The sequence below is a fragment of the Bactrocera oleae genome, chromosome 6 (assembly GCF_042242935.1).
Source record: "Bactrocera oleae isolate idBacOlea1 chromosome 6, idBacOlea1, whole genome shotgun sequence".
Taxonomy (NCBI): Eukaryota; Metazoa; Arthropoda; class Insecta; order Diptera; family Tephritidae; genus Bactrocera; species Bactrocera oleae.
In genome coordinates this window covers 62,022,166-62,043,743 of record NC_091540.1, presented here as the reverse complement: position 1 = coordinate 62,043,743, position 21,578 = coordinate 62,022,166, and the positions used below count along the sequence as shown (strand labels likewise).

Here is a 21,578-nt window from a genome sequence, read left to right as displayed (position 1 = left end):
TGCAGCAACACCAACGCAAAATGTTGCGAATGTGACAAATGTTGAAAATGTTGCAAGTGCGTCACTAGTGCCACTGCCACTGGCACACAACGCACACGCTCAATCACCGCACAGTGCAACAATTGAAAGTGTATTGTGGGCAAGCTCTATGGCTGTATGTATATGTGTGTATATATGTGCAGGGCAATACAAATTATTCTACTAAACTAGATTTTCCGCACTCGAGCCGCGTGCAATTGTCAGCAATTTGCCACCAATTGTTAACGATGTGTCAAATGAAAAATTGCATTACACAAGTAGGAATTACGCATACATGCATATGTAGCCATATGTGTATGTGTGTGTAAATTGTAGGCACTCTTGTAGGAGTATCAAGTGGCATGTGGTAGGTATGTACATATATATGTGGCAAGTAGTAATGTTTGTATTGTAACTGACACACAGATCTAGTTCCTGTCAGTTTACATAAATAATCACTACTTCTGTATCAAATGGTCTTCAAGTACTAGTAAAATGGTTGTGTAATCTGCTTTGCGGTTTTAGTTAATGGCTTAGGCAAAGCAGAGTTTAGTTACCTATTAGTTGGTTCTTTTTGAGCCCCTGTATTAACTTTGCATTACATAATCGACTGTTTCTTGATTTTTGGTTCAAAGAATCATCAAGAACTTCAATATGCTAAATATAATATTATACCATCTGATCAACTTTGACCCAGACTGATAAAAAAACACCATATTTTCATGTGTTTTAGTACAACATTTTTGTAGAAATGAGAGTAAATGTAGAGTTCTCAGGCTTTGTCGACGTCGTCTTTGAACAAGATTCAGTTCTTTTGATACGAGACTAGCATTGACACGCTTCTTACCCAAAACATTAACCAAAATATGTTAAGTCTCGCCTTAAGAGATGTTGAGGTCTTCTGCTAGTTCTCTGATGTCAAAATGACGATTTGGAAATACTCTGTCTATAAGTTTTTCGATGTTATCTTCATTAACAGAGGTATATATGGACCACTCGCTTGAGGAAAGTTTTCGATGAATTCACAACCTTCATTGAATGCTTTGTGCCATTTAAATACTTATATCCGTGGCAAAGTACATAGACTCTCAACGATTTCTTCAAGGTGATTTCATTGGAAACAAAATTTCAAAAAAAAAATTTCGTTGGTAAAAATCGCCAGAAAAAGCTTTCGCGTCATAAACAAACTGCTGTCAAATACTCATACATATATTGACGTATGAAGATCAAACTTCACACGAACATATTGTATAATATTAATAGGTTGTACCAACTAGTATCTTGCATTCTAGCACTGAACGAATGGACCTCGCGTGCGCTTAGCAGGTGCTTGTCGACGACCCGTTGCTATACTACTGCAAGATCGTATTGAACTTAGAGTAGAACACAGGAGATTGCACTTAGCAAAGTTCATCTTGCCGCAGTCGTAGGAGTTATTACTATTATTAAGGTCTTACGATCCATTAAATAAGAATTCTAAGCTGCTCAAGTGAGATTCCTGTTAGGATCGACCTCTTAACCTTACCTAACCTAACCAGTTTGCGCGCACAGTTTAAGTGGTCCAGTCCGAGTCGAATTTGTTCCGATGGTATAAACAAGTTATAACCAAAATTCAAATTTAATTTCAATATGAGTATGCTCTATTTCATATCTTTATTGCTCTATCGTAAATTTATGAAAAGTGAAACTACCTTATTTTACATTTAAAGTGACGATATGTTATTGGTATGTATCTACTTATACAAATTGTTGCGTTTTCTGCTGACATGACAGCAGCACTTTGATTATATAATATTATATAATTTGAACAGCCAGAGATATGGTGCATTTTCAAATACATTTTTCTGTATGTACATATAAACAATGATGTAAAACATCCAGCAAATAGACTCTTTTAATCTCCAGGCATCATGGCATCACATATATAGAAAAACTGTATTTACAAACTCGTGTATGTACATGCTTCTGTTCTAAGAACATTGCATAATCAGCAAAACTTAGTATTAGACATACATATGTATATATGAACCTGTCATACATACACACATGTGAAAGTGTATAGGGTGTGCACAACTGCGGCCGACATACGATCAAAAAATAATAATATAAAATACCAGAATGCGAGAACATCACTTAATGCATTACAGCAACAACAATAAAGATGACAATCTTTACAGCAAATCCACCAAGAGATGTGTGTGCCAAGTAGACAACAACAACATCAACAAAATGTGCAATAAAAACTCGTTCAAAAATTGCGAAGGCTCGTTATAAAGTTGTGACATGTTGAATAGCATTTGTAAACAAGTTTATAATTCAGCTGATAACACAATTGCAAAATAAGTAGCTCAAAGATAGCTGCACATACATACATACATATGTGCATTAAATGTGTCAGTTTGTATATATAGGCATTACATACACATATGTAAGTATGTATGAGTGTAATATGCGCAGCTTACACTGTTGCCACCAGACACAATTAAAAACAAAAAAAAAAGAATAATAGAAAATTATTTAAATGAGGCGCATCAACTCGTTCGAAACTAATAACAGCAACAGCAATTAAATTTAACGGTCGCCGTTGTAGCAACAACAACTCACTGGCAACATTTACTTAGTTTTATAAGCAAAGGCGCATTTTTGTAAATGAGTATATAGTGATTTTGAAATATAAATACATACCTATACATATGCCCGCGACAAAAACGATAAGGGCTATCTGTGCGAGTGAATAAAAAAAATGCTTGCTCTCAAACTTCACAAATATTTCGAAATTGTTGCGTCTAAAGATAAGGGATTGTTCTAATAATACCTTTGAGGGCCAAAATTCTTCGCTAATTGTCGTACATTCTCAAAACTGAATGCAAACCTGCGAGTATAGCTTTGATATGAAAAGGTTTCTCATAAAAAAATATTCCTTCGGAAATAGTTAGAAGCTAGTAAAACTCATCTTTTGTTGGAGCTAATCAAACTAATAAAATTTCAAATTTAAGACTTTGTACTTATATTTTTCCAAAATCCATCAATTGAAGTGTAGTTTTCAAATATTTTCGAATATGCATTTATTTGTATGCCCTGAACAGAGTATTATAAGTATTGTCACGAAGTTTGTAATACCCAGAAGGAAACGTCGGAGACCCTATAAAGGATATATGTATGTAAATTATCAAGTTGACTAGTCTATCGCAAAGACGCTGCTCATTTGTAGATATGGCCGATTTCGGACCACTAAATGATATAGCTGCCATATAAACAGACCGACGAGATATCTTCACGATATGTGGCATAGATGATTGTTCAATCCTATAATCTCTGAGCAATCTGTTTAGATCTGACCACTATAGCTGTCATACAAAATCTAGATAAATACCTTTTTATACCCTTTTAGGGTATATATTGTATTACGTATATATTCCTCTTTTAAGCCATCCCAGTGGACGTCTACACCATATCCCATACTCTTCCATAACAATCAGAGGTATATAGAACATAGAAAAAATGTTTCCAATTATCTCTTAAACAAATTTCATAATGCGATCAAACAAAAACTTTAAAATCTATGGAATTCTCATATCTCGCAAAGCGTCTTTTGACAACAATTTGAGGTTAGAAAATTGGTGGATACGTTTTTTAATATTTGTTTACGTCTATTACTCTTTAATAAATATTTTTAAAAAAATCATAAAAATTCATTTTATTATATGAAATTAAGTTTTAAACTCTGTTATACATATATACAATAATATACATATGTTTTTTACCTTTATTTGTATGCAATTCATGCGCATACATTTGTATACTAAAATATTCAGTGATGCCTCGTATTTGCTTTTGACCCCATTACTTATGTCAACAACAAGCAAACGCCATAGCACGGCAACAACAATAACAGCAGCAAAGTATGCACCCACACAGTGATGTTTATACAACACCTTACATACACCTCGAGTATACTTGTAAGGCTGCTACTGCGGACGTCTTCCCTGCATTAATGCATCCAAAAGACCTCACATAAGCCTACATATGTAAGTATGTATGATATTGAAGCACATACAAATGTATATACATACATACATACACGTATTGCGTAAAGTAGGGTGTATCGTTTTGTGTAGAGAAAGGATAACCCTATTCTTATGTTGCTTTTCTAGGCAAATCGCACTTCATTAAAAAAATAAAGTAAATAGAGACGACTTGAACATCCTAAGAAAAGTATAGATCTTAAATGATTACCAAGTGCTTAAAAAATTTTTTAAATTTCGAAAAATTAATTTTAGGTTTTGAACAAATTTTCTGTTTTAAAAAAAGTATTTTCGGTTAAGCAATATGACTCTACTCTGCTTTTTGAACGACTTAATTTAATTTAAACTTTTAATTTAATTTTTTTTTACAAATAAAGCTAATTCATTTACAAAAAATGTAAGAGACAAATGATGAAAATTTTAAAAATAAATACTATCAGATCAAATTTGACCCAGACTGACAAATTACAATAGATTTTTCACGTATTTATTATCGCGTTCAAGATAAGCTCCTCAGCTAATACAAGCATGCCAAAACTTGTAATAAGACTCGGTTGCACTGAAGCCAGCATTAAACGAATTTTGGTTTCTTCGTTTTCAGCTCTTTTTTAGAGCGCCATTCGCTAGAGTGTTGGGCAGTTGCGACGTCATATTCAAAAACCCACGTTTCGTCACAAGTAATGAAGAATATGATGAATGTAAGGACCTCAGCTACATTGTCAAGCATCTCTTTTGCGAACTTTACTCGACATCGTTTTTGCAAAAAATTCAGATATTTTGGTACGAGCGTTGCATTGACATGCTTCATACACAAAACATTAACCAAAATGTCTTGAATCGATTCATTATCCATTTCAAGCACTGTTTTTTTAACTTGTCTGATGTTATCGTCATTAGCAGAAGTTATTGGATGAAGGCAAATATTCGATGACTTCACAACTCTCACTGAATGCTTTATGCCAGACAAATGTTTATGTGCGTGATAAAGTAGACTCCACGAAACACTTCTGCAACATTTGCAATGATTCCTTAGCCGTGATTCTATTGGAAACAAAGTCGTTGCTAAATTTTTCTCAATGGTAAAAATCACCAGAGAAACGTTTCGCGTCGCAAGCAAACTGCTGTCAAACACACATTAATTGACATATGAAAATCAAACTTCACACGAACATAGAAAAGGTTTGTACCAATTTAGGAAAAACATTGATTAGGTGGTATAACATTGTTCTCATCGAAATACAAATACTCCTTTTTCATGCGTATATTACAAATTCCACAATATTAGTTCGTTTACCATGGTTTGTTATTATAAAAAGGTGACTTTTAACAAATACAATATATTTTATGGCACCCTAATGCAATTATTGCATTCGCCACTTTGTTGTTGTTATTGTACGTACAAGTGCACTGCAATCGCTGTTAAGCACAGCCGTTTGTTTATCTAGCTGCTACTTTTTTCTTGGTGTTGCACTCGTGAGTATATATGTACATACATATACATATATAGGTGTGCGTACGCATGTGTGTCGGTGTATTTTGCAATCATTATTTTCAGTTTCGTTTTCATTTGGAATTTCATTTCCATTTCATTTGGCATTTTTGATAAAACACATAAGCAACAACAACTACATACCACAAATAAATGGCAACACGGCTATTACAACAAAAAAAAAAGAAAAGCAAAAAACAACAAAAACAAAATGCAAACGTTTATTTGTTTGCATATGTGTGGTTGTGTAGTGAATTGATTTTGCTGCGATTGCTGTTGTTGTTATTGTTGTAGCTGTTGCTGACGCCGATGGCATTGATCTGCAATATTGCAGTTGGAAATAGACATTGCAATAGCAACAACAAGACTAACAAATTATTCAACAACTGTGCAACAAATCAACTGTCGTGTTGCATCCATTGATGAATGTGAATGCCGTGGCGAAGAGATGAAATAAAAAATTGCAAATACAAAATCAAAAAGCAAAAAGCAAAAACAAATAAGTGTTTGTATATCAAATCGAAACAGTGTTGCATGAATAAAAAGAACTTACAAAAATGTGTTGTTTGGAGATTTACTGAAGTATTTGTATTTTTGGTTATTATATATCGATAAAAGTTTGACCTTTCTCAATCTCATTGAAAATCAAAAAATAAATAAGTGAATAAAAAATATAATTACTAAATTTAAAACTCCTTTTGAGGAAGGTAAATTTGCTATTTAAAAAACATGAATTATCAAAATATTTCCAATTTCTGAAGCTAAAGCTCATCGCACTGCGTCAGTAAGCTAAATTGAAAAGCTTTCTACACACTTGTCTGCAAATATTGATTGTACCTATGTGGTTTGTGTATGGTTTACTGTGCATTATTACCATCGCGTTGGCATACCGACTCGTATAAAATATGTATTAAGCAAACAACACCAAAAAGCTACCTTATTAGACTGGTGTTCGGCTATGCTTAAGGCGTTGGATGGCGCTACGACAAGCTGGTGTTGGCGTCGTGATGGTCAATCGCTGGCATAGCCAATGAAAAGTTGTTGTTATTGTTGTTGCTAATGTCGTCGCCAGTCAGTTAATTTCACTTTCACTAATTATGTCATACGGCGATGACGATGCATGCCAGCTTGCATACTAGTGTTATTTGCTCATGCGCACAAATATTTATGCATATGTATATTAGTATGGAGTTATACACCTATTTATGTTTTGAGGTATAAATGAGACATGCAACTCGATAACTTGATTATTTCAATTATTTTATTTTTCAATAGACTCAATAAGTTGATAATGCCAAGAATGTGTTAAGGACCCTTACACTGTAACCATGTCCTGTGAGAATCTAATTCCAATTTTTTTATTTTTTTTGCATTTAAAATTGTAATATGTTGCATATGTAAACTCTAATTCTAATTGCAAACCTTTGCAATAGAAAAATCTTATTTTTCAATATTTTAGAACAACCCTTGTTTTTATACATACATTTGTATAATAAAATGTTCATAGCGATGAGAAATTTCCGATAAAAGAGAGAACACTGCACAGTCTTGAGTTGAAAAACCGAAAACTGTAGCAATTTAAACTTTTAGACATACATATACTTGTATTGGAGTGCGCTTGCACTTCTAGGTTCGTCGAGCGTCTCTTTATTTTATCGAGTGAACCAAGTGTCCACCAAGTTTTAAATCGCCTCCAATGACCTATGTATTTTATAGAAAACTTTAATTTTGTTATTTGTTGCAAAATAAGACTCAATATCGACGATTGCCTGAGGATAGAAAAAAGCGGGTCGAGCAGAATGGTTTATGTAGAAGTAATTCAAACCTATTTTCTATCGCATTTGCTGATTTCGAATGCAATACTTTGTCTCAATTTGAGTTCGGGCGACACGCAATTTGCACAGAACCTTCGCTTGCTCCAAAACTTGTTAATGATGTGGCTAAGAAGTTTTTAGATATCTTTAAATTTGTTAGAAATATCGATCGGCTTAATTTTACGGTCCACTTCAAGTCATTTTGTTGATTTCATATACACTGAACAGAGTATATTAAGTTTGTCACGAAGATTGCAACACTCAGAAGGGGAACATATAAAGAACTTATATATCTCTGTCGGTCTGTTCATCCGTCTGTCTGTATATACTTGAACTAACTAACTTTTTGAACGTCTTTTGCTTCCCAAGAAACTGTTCAGTTCTCGGAACTGCTTATATCGGATCACTATGGGATATATGTGTGTGGCTGCCACACAAACTGCAAATATCTACCCGAAGTTTGGCATGACTTATTTCCCAAAACAAAGCTACAATCTCCAAATATATTGTTCAGATAGGATCACTATAGAATATAGCCGCAATACAAACTAATCAATTAACACCAAGATTAATACCAAAACCATATTTGTGTTACTTAAAATGCCTTATATCACAAACTAATTGTCCGATAGCTGTGGAATTTATGTTACTTTTGTAAGTTTATATGAGTAAATTTCTTTCCAATTAAAAACGAATTTTCGCTTGGCTGCATGTAAAATGTTTTTTGGTAGCGTAACGAAAATGAAAATACTTTGCCTTGCTCACTGGCACCTTCATATTATGTTGTTTTAAGCTAAAAGCGGCAAATTCCTTTTCTTTACAATTTTCAGTTGTGTCTGTTTCGGCACTATTTACAAAGGTATATGGTACATATGGTATGTAGTACATAAAATAGCTGTGTTGAGAAGGGTGCATTATGAAAAATGTTGGCCTAGTCACAAAGTAGTACAAATGTGTCAACGCTCTCATTTATACAAATATTTTACATTTCAACCCCTAAATAAGCTTTAAAGCATACAACAATTATGGATTCATATATAATATCTATATGTAATTTTTACTGAAAGCAGGCAGATCGAGTTTCTGTCGATAATATTATATTATGCTTCCTGGCGCATTCAAATGAATTTGAAAAAAAAAGTGTGGAAAGGCACGTTTTGAAGGAAATATTAAAATATTCTAAATAAAAATTTTTTCTTATAGATATTTATAAACATACTATACTATAAATTAGTGAAAAGTGATAACATTCTATTGAAGAAGTTTATTAAAAGTGTCATTAATGTAAAATATTGATATGTGAAATTGTTTGGATTGTATAAACGTGCTATAATTCTGTAATGTAGATTTGTGATTTTATGTTATAGAAGCCTTTGCCTCAAAAATAAGCTGTGTAAATTTATTTTAACTTAAAAACTATGTTTATATATGTTTTCCCAAATTCAAATCTATAGAAGATAATACTGTAAGCAGCAATTTTCGTTAAAGTAAACTAAAAAAAGCATTAAAGCACAATACAAGTATTCTAATTAAAACTGAAATCTTCAAAAAATCAAATAAACATTTATTTTTCCGTAAACCATAATATTATATTTCTGCCTTTCGAAAATATATTTTAAGCCCAATTAATCCTTACTGAATAGTTCGTTACTGTTTCTGAAATTTTTTATTTCCGTCTGAAGCAGATTTTTAGGAAACGAAAAATAAATTTAAATTCAGTTGAAGACACAGAACCCAGTCTATGAGCACTTTTACTATATTCCATCGATCACAACAAAAAATTCAACCGATAAAAGTTCATGGATTCCATGTTTTCGAAAAGTTTAACCAAAATGTAACCTTGGAACTCATTTTATGTACAATTACATAACTACACTTACCCTTTCTGTAGCAATTAAGAATCAGAAAAAATATTAAGATTTAAAATTTATATATACATATGTAACTAGTTTTGGTCAACCGATTTTTAAGAATATTACTAAATTGCAAACTTTGCAAAGAAATTAAGACAAATAAAAATATTTTTCCAGTTTGTTTCAAAAGGTTTCATAAAATCACGGAAAACTCAAGGATTCGCATATTCTTCGACCATCATTCCCACCAAAAATTTAAATAAAATATATTCTGTGTCAAAATTACCTCAATGTTGTTTAAAAGAAAACCCGAAATATAATTAAATCGGCATCCATTATACTGTATAACACTTGGTTGGGTATTGCACCAAACTAATTTTTTCGGGAGGTTGAATTCCAAGTAAAAGAGTAGTTTCTCCATTTTTCAAAATAAGCCTTCAAAATCGAAATATTTGTGTTCGAATTTCTAAATTGCGTTTATTGAAAACATTACTATGACTTACGATATGGAAGTTCCTAGCGACGTAAAAATATGGGCACCATCAACGTCAAAGTTGGATTTTCGAAAAAATAAAACTTTTTATGTACAGCGCCTCCTATGGTCAGTATAAAGTATATATAATATTATTTATACATACCTTTATGGAATATATATTTTGAAAAAAAAATTCAAATTACTGTAGATATCTCGTAATCTTACCAGTGGTTCTTAACTATGCTTTAGTTATAAGAAATTGTATCAACTACAAGTATGTACTACGTCATTTTACTTTTCACAAGGGTTCATTAAGAACTTAAGCTAGTAATAGCTATTATTCTATTACTTTCATAAATAGCAACGTTACATTTATAAGCCGGTATTTAGAACCAGTTATTTATTTTTAGTTGAACTACCAGTACAATTGTTTTTAATATAGCTATCATTTTTCCATTAGTTAATTGAACACAAAGGTCCCTCAAAGCGATTAAAATGCAATATTTACTTTCAGAAATGTGTCTACATACAATAAAATTCTTTAAAATTAAACTGGCGTTGACTTTGTTTACAAATATGCATGTGAAAATTAAGCTTTAAAACGTTTAGCATTTCTATAGTGCATTTATTACTTAATGGTTACAAAGTGCATGCATACTCTTCACATACACACACACATATATATAAGGTATATATATAGGTATCTGCACATCTGTACATATATGTACTGGCTCTTTGAACAACTAGCTTTAAGTGAGCTACAGTTTCTCAATTAAACACATTTTGATAATGCAAAAATGCATTCTCTGCTCAGCTAGCTCTTCTAGTACCACTGAATAAATTTGCAACGCTCGCCAAAACTCACAAGAGCGCGCTTAGCAAGAAAATAGCAAAAAACAACAGAGGGCAATATCTACCTATGCCAAAGCATATACAGACAATATGCAAGTATATACCACTAAATATGTATGTTTATGTTAGCAAAGTGCATGCGCACACAATACAAGCACGAGCACATGCTCTTAAAAAGTTGTTTGCCGCCGAGCAGTTCGGTGAAGTGGCAGCGGTGTATGCTTGTGTGCAAACCAGCTGCAATTGAGAGTGAAATGAAAATGAAATTGAGGCTGCGCTGCTATTGAAGAGGCGCGTCTAGCATTGCAGGCGGTTGGCGACGGCACTTGCTTGCACATGAGTGGGTTGGTGGGGGCGTATACGTGTTATTTGAAGTGCGGTTTATTTTTGGTTTATTTGATTGAGTGTAAAAGTGAATTGAATTTGTTGGATGAGACGGCGGCTAAAATTATTTTTTTGTGTTGATACACATTATATGAGTGTATTAATATATGTGTATATATTTATGTATTTTATTTACTCCAAGCAATTAAAAATTTATTACAATTTAGTGCTACCGAAATTTTTGTGAGAGCTTTCAGTGATCCGCGTCGCTTGCATAGCTTGTGTTCGCAAAATTAATAGCAACCAGCATAACTTCTATGTAAGAATGACTAAAAAAAAGTCATTTACTTTTTTAACCACCACCATCCGCCGCACAACACTGCAAATGCAGTCTCTTTGCTCAACTCCGGCACTCTCCCTCTCATTATGCACTCGCTATGCTATATACATACTTACATACACGCGCACACCGCATGGCAAAGAGCACCGTTGGCAAGTGTCGCATTGCAGTTGCACCCCTGCTCCTGTTTGTCAATATTTCTTTGCGCATATATTTACACACATATCTACAAACAAACACACACACACATTTATATGTATGTATAAAAAAAAACACACATATGTGCATGCGTTGCATGTGCAGTCAAATATAGTCAATAGGTGTGCGTGCGCATGTGCTTGTGGCGCGTCGTGTGAGTGACCTATCTCAATGCAATTGCATGTGTCGTTTACCATTTTTAAGTTGTTCTCATTTATCTTCGCTTAAATTGACGCAGGCAAGCAGCCGGGCACACCGTTTTGTTGCTGCTGCATTTTATTGTCGTACAGTGTGTGAGTAACCCTGATCGGTGTTGTTGCTGTTATTATTTGTTGATGTTGTTGTTGTTGGTGTTCATATTGCATGTGAAGTGGTTTTATTATCGTCAGACAACTATTTGATTTATTTATACATAATTTATTATTCAACTTCGAAGTTTGAAAATTAAAACGGCGCGCCACACAGACATATATATGTACATGTGTATATACTGTAACTGTAACATATAAATGCAGTTTAACTTTCGGTTTTATCGTAAATTTGCTGCATGAAAATCCTTAATTGTATGATATTTTGTTTAATTTTATTATTTTTCATAAAATTGTGAACCCACAGCATGCAATTAAAATTATTAAAAATGTGTGTTATTGTATTTTTTTATTATTATTGGCTTATTGGATTTTTTTGTAATCCAATGCTTTTCAATTCTCTCAAAAATAGTCTTATGGTAGCCCTCTCCTTTGATATAACAAAAATTAAATATTTAACATAGCAAGCTGTGAATGTGTATGTTAGCCGTTATAATGCAGAAATATTAGTGTGAAAATATGTATCAAGGCATTGGAGTTAAAGCTTTCAAAGTGTTTACATCGCAAAGTGGAGTGTAAAATGATCACAAATTAAGACAAGAAATTATGTAACAAGTATTAGGCAGATCAATAAAAAATTCAGCATTAATAGCAGAAATAACAGAGGTAGCATTTTCTATTAGTATATTCCACTTTTAATAAAATACATTTCAGAGCACCCTATAAACTTGTCGCACTACAATCGTGAAATTAAAAATTCATGATTGATTAAATTAAGCAATTAGGCCAGCATAGTATTTTTAAAAATCAAAAATTTGTAATTTAGAGAACACTTTATGGTCCTAAAACTATTAGTCAATTGGTAGAATTATGAAAAAATTCAATCTACCGCAGCTTTTATCGACACTGTATAGTACTGATAGTACTCGAAGGCTATCGCATGTACAATATAAGTTTGTAATTTTAACTATAGCTTGACAGTAATTTTATTTACTAAACTATTTACGATTTTTTATTATTATTGCAACATTTTTATAAACACTTTACTACTAATTTCTCCTTAAAAGATTTAACCTTTTTTACAACTCCTACATTTTGCGTAAAGCACGTTTTCTATAGATTAATATCTTATAGTTTCTGTTTTTGACACTACTTGGTCCTATAAGAGCCATTTCCCATCAAGGCTCTCTCAAATAAGTTGCTTCTTAAGATTCCTCCGCTAGCCGCCATTTTGTATAATTTCATATATAAATTTCAGTATAAATATTTGTTATACAATGAAATATATATTTGATATATAAATTCGATTTCTTTTCTTTACGCTTAGAATAAATTATCAAGTTAGGCCGTTTTTTCTTCTAGACTGACCTAACAGCCTAAAGGCTCAATATTTTTTTAATTAAGATTTTTTAATCATAATTTCGATTTTTAACATATTCTGACTTGAGACATTTTTAAGCAGAAAAATCTTCCTTTCCGCCAGACACATTTTTTCATAGGTCGGTCGTCCTGTTGACCGGATACGGGAATTAAAGTTTTTAAAAATGATTATTAAAATACATAAAATTCTTTAAATGCACACGTTTTTTATTTATTTATTAAATACAATGCTTCTTCCAAAAAATTCACGAAAAGGGGTTCTTTTTTTTACTTGCAAGTGAATATAGCCATTTAAAAAGCTACTTGTTATTATGCAATTTTTTTTCAAGTTTATAGAAAAGTATTTGTTTGAAGAGAAAGAAAGAATGCGGTGTAGAGTCTCCAATAAGAGTATTGAAAAAAGTAATAGCTGGGAAAGAAAGAAAAAAAGGTAATCATTTGGTTTAAGATCATGGCATGCCCACAGAGCCACATTGTCTAATAGTATTATCTTTTTAAAAGACCACAGTTATCAGGAGAGCACAATAATTGACTGCCTTTACAGCAATTATAATGCTTAAGGACTCACTTGGGAGGCAAATGAGCCTAATGATGACTTGAGTGCTGGCAAGCGTTCTTGTAAGGGATTCAAAACCAACCAATTCTAATTTTGAATATAGCGCTGAAACTTATTTTTCTGTTTTACTATCAATGTAAAATTTAAAATATTGATAATTTAAAGCAATATTTTTATTTTCGACAAATTTCTATTTATTATTTATAACAAAATAGAATAAGCTAGTGCATAAATAACTATACGAGTATATACAAATATACGAAAGCGCCAATATATTTTATTCAATTTTTTTTTGTTTTTTTTTTTTGTTGCGTTGCGCTAGTGCATGCAAGTCATGCACTCCTTTTTGGCTCAAGGCCTTTTTATAAGTTTGTTTCGCAATTGCGCAAAAGCGCTCCGCAAACACACACACGCACGTCGACATGGCAACACGCAGATATACCATAACTGACCGACTTGCAGTTGCAGCTACTTATAGATAAATATATACTATGAATGTGAGCATTTGGGCACGAGTGTGCGCAACCCCAATAGATAGTCAGTGCTTGGAAACTGCGAGGGCGGTGGCAGAGCAAGGCAAAAACCAAACAGTTTCATATCGACGTGCTTTTAGGCTCGACTATAAGAGTAATTCCGGCGGTGGGAAACCATACTAGACAATATTATGAATATATGTATGTACAAAATAAATAATAATAAAAAGGCTATATTTGCGTATATTGAAGTCAATAAATATAGACGTTGCTGCTGCCGCTGCTGTTCCAACAATAGAGACTGCAATCAGCAATCAGCCGATACCGACATAATTAAATTGCGTGAGCGGTTTTTCCGTATAGGCCGCTTTTGTTTAATCAAAATGTGTCTGAATAACGGCATACAAGCATAATTTGCACATGTGTGTAAGTGTGTATGTGTATTTTTAAATTTATTTCAAATTCACGCAAATCTGTAATTGTTAGCAATTTATTTTTTATTATTGACAATGGTGTTAAGGTCGCGGTGTGCCAATTACATATTGAGAAATAATCAAGCTGTATATGTACAATTATAAAATAGATAATATTTCTATTTTTTAAATTAAGATTGCACTTTAGTTAGAATAAGCAAAATTTAAAGGGTAATTGTTTAGTGTTTGTTTCTTATTTATCTAAGAAACAAGAAAAACGTTAACTTCGGCTGCACCGAACTATAATACCCTTCAAGGTGCATTTCTTATAGCATAAAACGGTAAAAAAATATCTTGATTTTGATTTTGATCAGTCAGTTTGTATGGCAGCTATATGCTATAGCGATCTGATCTGAACAATACCTTTAGAGATTATCGACTTGCCTTGGATAATAATCGACGCCAAATTTCGTGAAGATATCTTGTCAAATAAAAGAGTTTCCATACAGTAACTTGATTTTGTTCGATCAATTTGTATGGCAGCTATAGACCATAGTTGGTAGCAAACTTAATATACCCTGTTCAGGGTACAAAATGTATATTTAACCAAAAGCTATTGAAATTCGCGTCAATCACAGGCATCCTAAAGGATGACTACTCCTCATGGACTTGAACTGCACCTGGTATCGCAAAGAACTAAAACTGGCCTATGCGTGGCTATTAGCCTACCAGACTAACCTAACCTAATCTAAAAGCTTTTTTTGCCTAAACTCAGGCAGACAAAAAAAATTACAAGCGTGTCGACTTCTCGAATTAACCTTAATCAATAAATCTTGTAATCATGAAAAACTATTTTGGAAAAATATTTCAGGCGTTTTGTGGCTTTTGCGGTAATATGGATTAATTTCCTGTACCAAAGTTACAAGCTTTGTTCAAAACCATGCTAAATTGTTTTGAAGGTGTCAAAAATGTAAGAAGTAATGTAGTATTTACATGCCGCATTCAAAATCGATCACGGAGAACTCTAGAGCTTTACATAACCGTTAATCCTGTATCTTCGAAGATTTTTTTTCTGCCTGGTCCCTTCAAAAATCTCAAGATGACACAGGGATGTTGTGGTTAAAGAAGTACAATTTTTTTAATAAGAGAACAGGTAGTAAAAAAATATTTGCGAAACCACAAAAATTTAATACCATCAAGCATATGTAATACCCGTAAATTTTACGGCGTAAAACATACATCATATACAGACATATAGATATGCATATATAAATGAATACATATACATATATATGTACATACAACATGCCTCATATGTTATGTATAAGTATATGTAAATGCCTTCAACAATTTGTGTAAGTTCTCATACTCCAACGAATTAAAAGCGGAAGAAGGCACAAAGAACGAAGGCAGAACATGACCCAGTTTTGTCAGAATATGCGGCTGACTGTTGCTTTATAATCGCATTATTGCTTAATTGTCGGACGCACTCGTAACCCCACAACCCAACAGCGCAACGACAACTGGAAAACAACTTACTCGACAACAGCGTGAATTGAAAATGCAAATGTGGGCAGGCAAGGGAATGCATGCATAAGGCAACACATATTTACAATTCTATATACTCTGTATACATATATGTATGTACTCAAATATATTTTTATATGAGTATATACAACTTATGTATGTATATATATGTGCTTGTAAGCTTATAGGCTTTACTCCTTATTCTCCTCCATGCGACGAATAAATACTGAAAATATTTTAAGTGAATGTAAAAACGCTTAAATAATAAAAAATAATATTTAAAAAAGAAAATTAAATTAAAAAATATTCTTTTTTATATTAACGTTTTTTGTATCTATTTTTCAGATTTTGTAACTTCGCATTGATAAAGTGTTGAATATAATCTCAGAAAAATAAGAACAACATATACACACAAATATATATATACTTACAATAGCAACTCCATACTACATCACGACGCCTGCATTTACTTGAACTATACTAAAAATAAATCTACCGAAGGAAAGCCGGCGGAAACACACAAAACGGAAAAAGGTGAGTGAGTCATTTTGAAAAAAAATTTATTTTACTTTTTACGCTTTTCTATTAATTTTATTTCTTTTGGTTTTACAATGTATGTAAGTATGTAGGCGTGTGCTTACCGGATTCTTTATTAAAAATGCATAACTCCAATTCATCGCAACAAGCACGTACATATCCCTATATGTTTGTATGTGTGTCGCTACTTATTGCAATTCAAAACACACTTATAAGTTTACCGTTATTACAAAAAATATGCATACATACATAACTGCTTAAAACAAACTTGGTTATCGTTTAAAAACCGATTCATTATTCACTGATTTGTATTCAGACTTAAAGTTTTAATTATGATTTTTGGAAATGCACACACTTACATATGTTTCGAAGTAAGCGCATACAAAATTTGGTGCGTGTTTAGCGCACTCCATGCATGCATGCATGCGCCGAACATATCCAAAAATATGAAATTTCGTTGAAACCTATTAAAAGTCACGCAATTCTTTTCAAGCGTTAGTGTAACGCATTGCATTTTAAAATTCAGCAACAATTAAATATTTCGAAGACAAGCCAAGCTAGTAAACTTGGCTCTAAACGCATGTACAATAGCGCATATGTAGGGTTGTATGTATTTATATACATAAAACACCCATAGTTTTATTGATATGTAGATTCCCTGCCATGGTCCAAAAAAATAGCCGTTTACAACAGTTAGTTAGTTTAGAATAAGAAAAAAGTTACGATACGTATCAAAGTTTATACCCTAAACAAGGTATATTAAGTTTGTGTATGTAAAAAAAACTAAGCGGGACACGCTGAGTAGATTTGGTACTGTCTGTCTATATATACGTGAATTAGTCCATCAGTTTTTGAGATATCGATTTGAAGCACGTCCTTTCTTCTTCAATAAGCCCTTCCCAACTCCGAACCGCAGATATTGAAGCACTACAAGATATAGCTGCCAAAAAAACTGACCGATCAAAAGCATGTTAAAGATCTTTTCATACCGTTTGATGCTATAAGAAATGCACCTGTGAACGGTATTATACCTACGGAGGGTATAAATTGAACAAGTCAATTATGTGTATGTAGTATGAGACTGATATATTCTCACGATCTGGCAAATCACATATATGTAATATGAACCAAATTTTTAGTTATCCAAGTGGGATCCTTCTTCGTCGCCCTTGTCGTAAAAACAACCTCTTAACTTAACGTAAACTACCAAAAAAAATCGGCCGACTAGTAGGGCTTACGCTTCATACAAGTTGTCAAGTAATTAATATTATATATAACAATAGATGTTAAGAAAACTAGCACACGCATTCTATTTTATAACGGCGTATAAATACGAAGAGTAACTGAGACGAATTTTTCAATTTTTTTGTTAACAAAAACAAGCATTACTTATTCATTACTTATACGAGAATTATAAATCCTCTGCTATAGCGTGCTAATGTTAATGCTTCTTCTAACAGTGATATATAACCATAAGATCTTCCAACGATCCACTTTCAATCTCGTAGGTGGCAATAAATCTCCTCACTCCTAGGGATCTTTTTAATATTGAAATCATGTAAAATTTGCAGGAAGCTTTAGTCATCAACGTAAAATTATTACACAGCAACAAATCGGTCTCAATATTTAATGCACTAAATTTAAAAATTATTTATATAAATATATATATGTACATACAGTTTTATTAAAATCGACCTAGATCTAGACAAACAGGTTTAATGAAGCTCAATAAAAACATATATTAATACAAATAAAATATATTCGAAGTCAAGCTATATGCTCACTATGTCCCAATGCCATCTCGGTACTATCTTTACTCCGACACAAATTAAGAAATCTCATAAAAATATTATTGCTGTGATTTATAGCATATTGTTACACCACAATATGGTACTATTTAAAACACGCGTTCCCCTTTTTAACATTGGTTCTGGGTCAATAAATACACATGCTTTACAGTCAGCGATTTGTTTCTTTTATAATTGTAAAATCATTCTTAATTTGTTTATAAAATCAAATTTGTATATTAATATTAATAATTTTTTTTTTTTAATTTCTGTATTTGTTTCCGGAAGAGTTCACATGGAATTATTTCGTAGAATATTATAACCTTTTTGCTCAAACTTAAATAATTTCTTTTTGAAAATCTGAATAAACATAATTTTAAAAGCAAGTAGAAGATCTCGATTTCTAAGGCTAACTAAAACCATTTACTCTTTTCTATCCCTGAAACCAAAATTACTTAATGTACTGAAATAGTTTTAATTAAAAGTGCCATAAATATTTATTGCCTGAAAATTTTATTGAAATTCAAAGTAAAATTTGTATCCCAATTATTCAACGATCATTTATACATATGCATATCTTTACTTGCCAAATTCCTTAGGTTATATAATTTTCAATGCTCTGAAAGTTATAAACGCCCAAAGTTTTATTGTTGTCAAAAGTTTTTTATTTCTCTCCATTTTTGTAAAACCACGCGCATGCAAATTACTATCATTATTTCTACCCACATGTTTTGTCAAAATTGAAGTCTAAAGAAACAAGACATGTGGGGTAATAAATTTACAAACGTAAACACATACAGTATGTATAGTACACTTGACTTCTGAAGTGTTTTTCAAATTATATTTGCAAATACTTTGCTCATAAATTTTTTACAAGCAGTACATAGTTTTTTTTACCTATACACAGAGAAAGATTATTGGTATACCATTTACGGAAAAAAATTAATTTTTTGTAAAATAAATTTCAAAATGTGGGGGTTACAAGCTGAACTTTACGATATCTACGTCTTTTCGACATTTTCATATAAAATTATTTTTATTTATTTGGAAATATTAACTCGTACCTCGTATATACTATGCGCCAAATATAGTTCACCTCAACTTTAGCTTCATACTACCCAGGAACGAGCGGGTTTCGCCATCGTTTAAGAATGAGCAGCACAATATTATCGAGGCCTAGATTTTTAATGATATTTTTATAGCCTATAATAGAAGAAGAACATGCTTCGGTTTTCATTTAGTTTAATACAGAGTAATATATTCTTACACAAAATGTTTACTATGCTACAAACCGCAGACCTGGATTTCTCAGTTTTTGAGATATCGATCTGAAATTTTCCCCACGTTCTTTTCTACACAAGATGCTGCTCATTTGTCGGAACCATCAATATCCGACCACTATGGAATATAGCTGCCATACAAACTTGCCAATCAAAATCAAGTCCTTGTATAGAAAACATTTTGTTTTGACAAAACCTCTTCACGAAGTTCGGCCTGGTTTATTGTCTACAGTCTCCGAATAAATTATGCATATAGCTGTCATTTAAACTGTTGGATCAAAATCGAGATAAGTACATTTTTAAACCCTTCTATGCTGTAAAGAGATAGCCAAAGTTAAGGCGGTTTTTTTCAATACTTTTCCACGGATAATTTTATTTCTTAAATAAATTAAAAAGAAGTCCAATAAATAAAAATACATAAGTGGACGAATACAAATGCATTTAAAAATCATCAATCCATCGCACTCCATTTGTAGAATGACATCAGCATTAACTATTTATTAACATTAAAAATATTTATAAAAGTAATTATCACAGAAATGTACCGATGAACAAAAGAATTCTTTCTCTGCATATAGTATGCGAAAATTGATCACCACGCGGATTTGCTAAGGACCACAGTGAGCATTGAACACGAAAACAAGGTGGGCGTATGTAAGAAGTCGAATAACAGTTGTTATTACCACCGATGTGGTCGAATTTTGAGCAATATTTACCGACGTACTTAAATGTACATATTATATGTAAATATGTATAATATACAGTACGTAACTTTCTTGGGTTCATTGCTTTCAACTTATAGTCGAATGAATGTGTAGTTTGTAGTCTTTGTATCGGAAAATATCAAGAGAAATTATCAATCGTTGATTCCTTAGAATTTATTTTTTAAGCTACGCCAACTACTTGGAGCTTAGCTTTGCCAAAATCATTAGACATCATAAATATGCCAGTTATTAAAAATTTTTTATGCAAACAGATATTCACCCATTCATATGCATACATGCATATATACCTATGTATATACATAAGTATTTTTGTACAAATATTCCGCATTGTATTCGTGTGCGAGTACTTAAGATCGGCGTGAAAGAAAATGGCATGTATTTGCGTTAAAAATAAATTCATTTATGTATGTACATACAAACATATACATATCTATCGAATTTTGGAGAACAACATGGAAGAATTTGGCAATAAAAGTCAACGAATTGTGACCGAATGACACATAATGCCTATTTTCTAGATATTTTTAGAATTTTGTAATATCTGTTCAATTATTCCTGTAAACTAAATTTACTAACAAAATAAAAAAAAAATGTATAATAGAGGAACATTTTTAGTATAAAAACAAAGCACAAAAAATTTCGCTCCTCTAATAAAACCTCGCACTCTTCGATTGCATTTCTGATAACATAGAAATGAAGCACTGCGTAGCGGAGCCCACACTAGTGGCGCACATACCTTCGAAAGATATGCGAGTGGAGCGGAGTCGCTGGATTAGAGGCGCAGTAAGCTTTTTAATAGATGGATCGTAGCTCAGAGATAAGGTTAAAGGGGTAGTCTTCTGTCCGGAGTTCTCAATCAACAGCAGAAATGACAGTCGTCAGTGTAGCAGCAGATGTGCTTCTCTAAAGTGCAACTTCTCTCAGGGAGCTATGCATGCACTCCGATTGCAGAGTGGCAACCCAGGCCTTGAGCAGAGGCATCAAGCTACTTCCACATTAGATTTGTTTTGATGCCTTATCACAGCATAATCGCTGGAAACTGTTAAACCGATGAACCCAGATTCCAGCAGTATTTTAACGAGCCGATGTTCCCCTGCCGTCTTGCGTTCTGACACTGGATCTATGGACCTAGTGTAAGCTTAGCAAGCGTTAGTCAACAAGCAGCACATATGCGGTAGCGAACTCTTTCTAGCTCAGAGTGAAA

The 21,578-nt window shown here is 32.6% G+C and overlaps 1 protein-coding gene across 4 annotated transcripts in view; it reads left to right on the top strand.

The window, feature by feature from the left end:
• Oatp74D (Organic anion transporting polypeptide 74D) overlaps window positions 1–21,578 on the top strand; it is a 94,169-nt gene that overhangs the window by 49,012 nt on the left and 23,579 nt on the right. For all 4 annotated transcript variants that reach the window (XM_014229666.3, XM_036364781.2, XM_036364778.2 and 1 more), the window contains one exon: window positions 16,391–16,579. The gene's annotated coding sequence lies outside the window, so the exon portion shown is untranslated. The remainder of the gene's footprint in view (window positions 1–16,390; window positions 16,580–21,578) is intronic.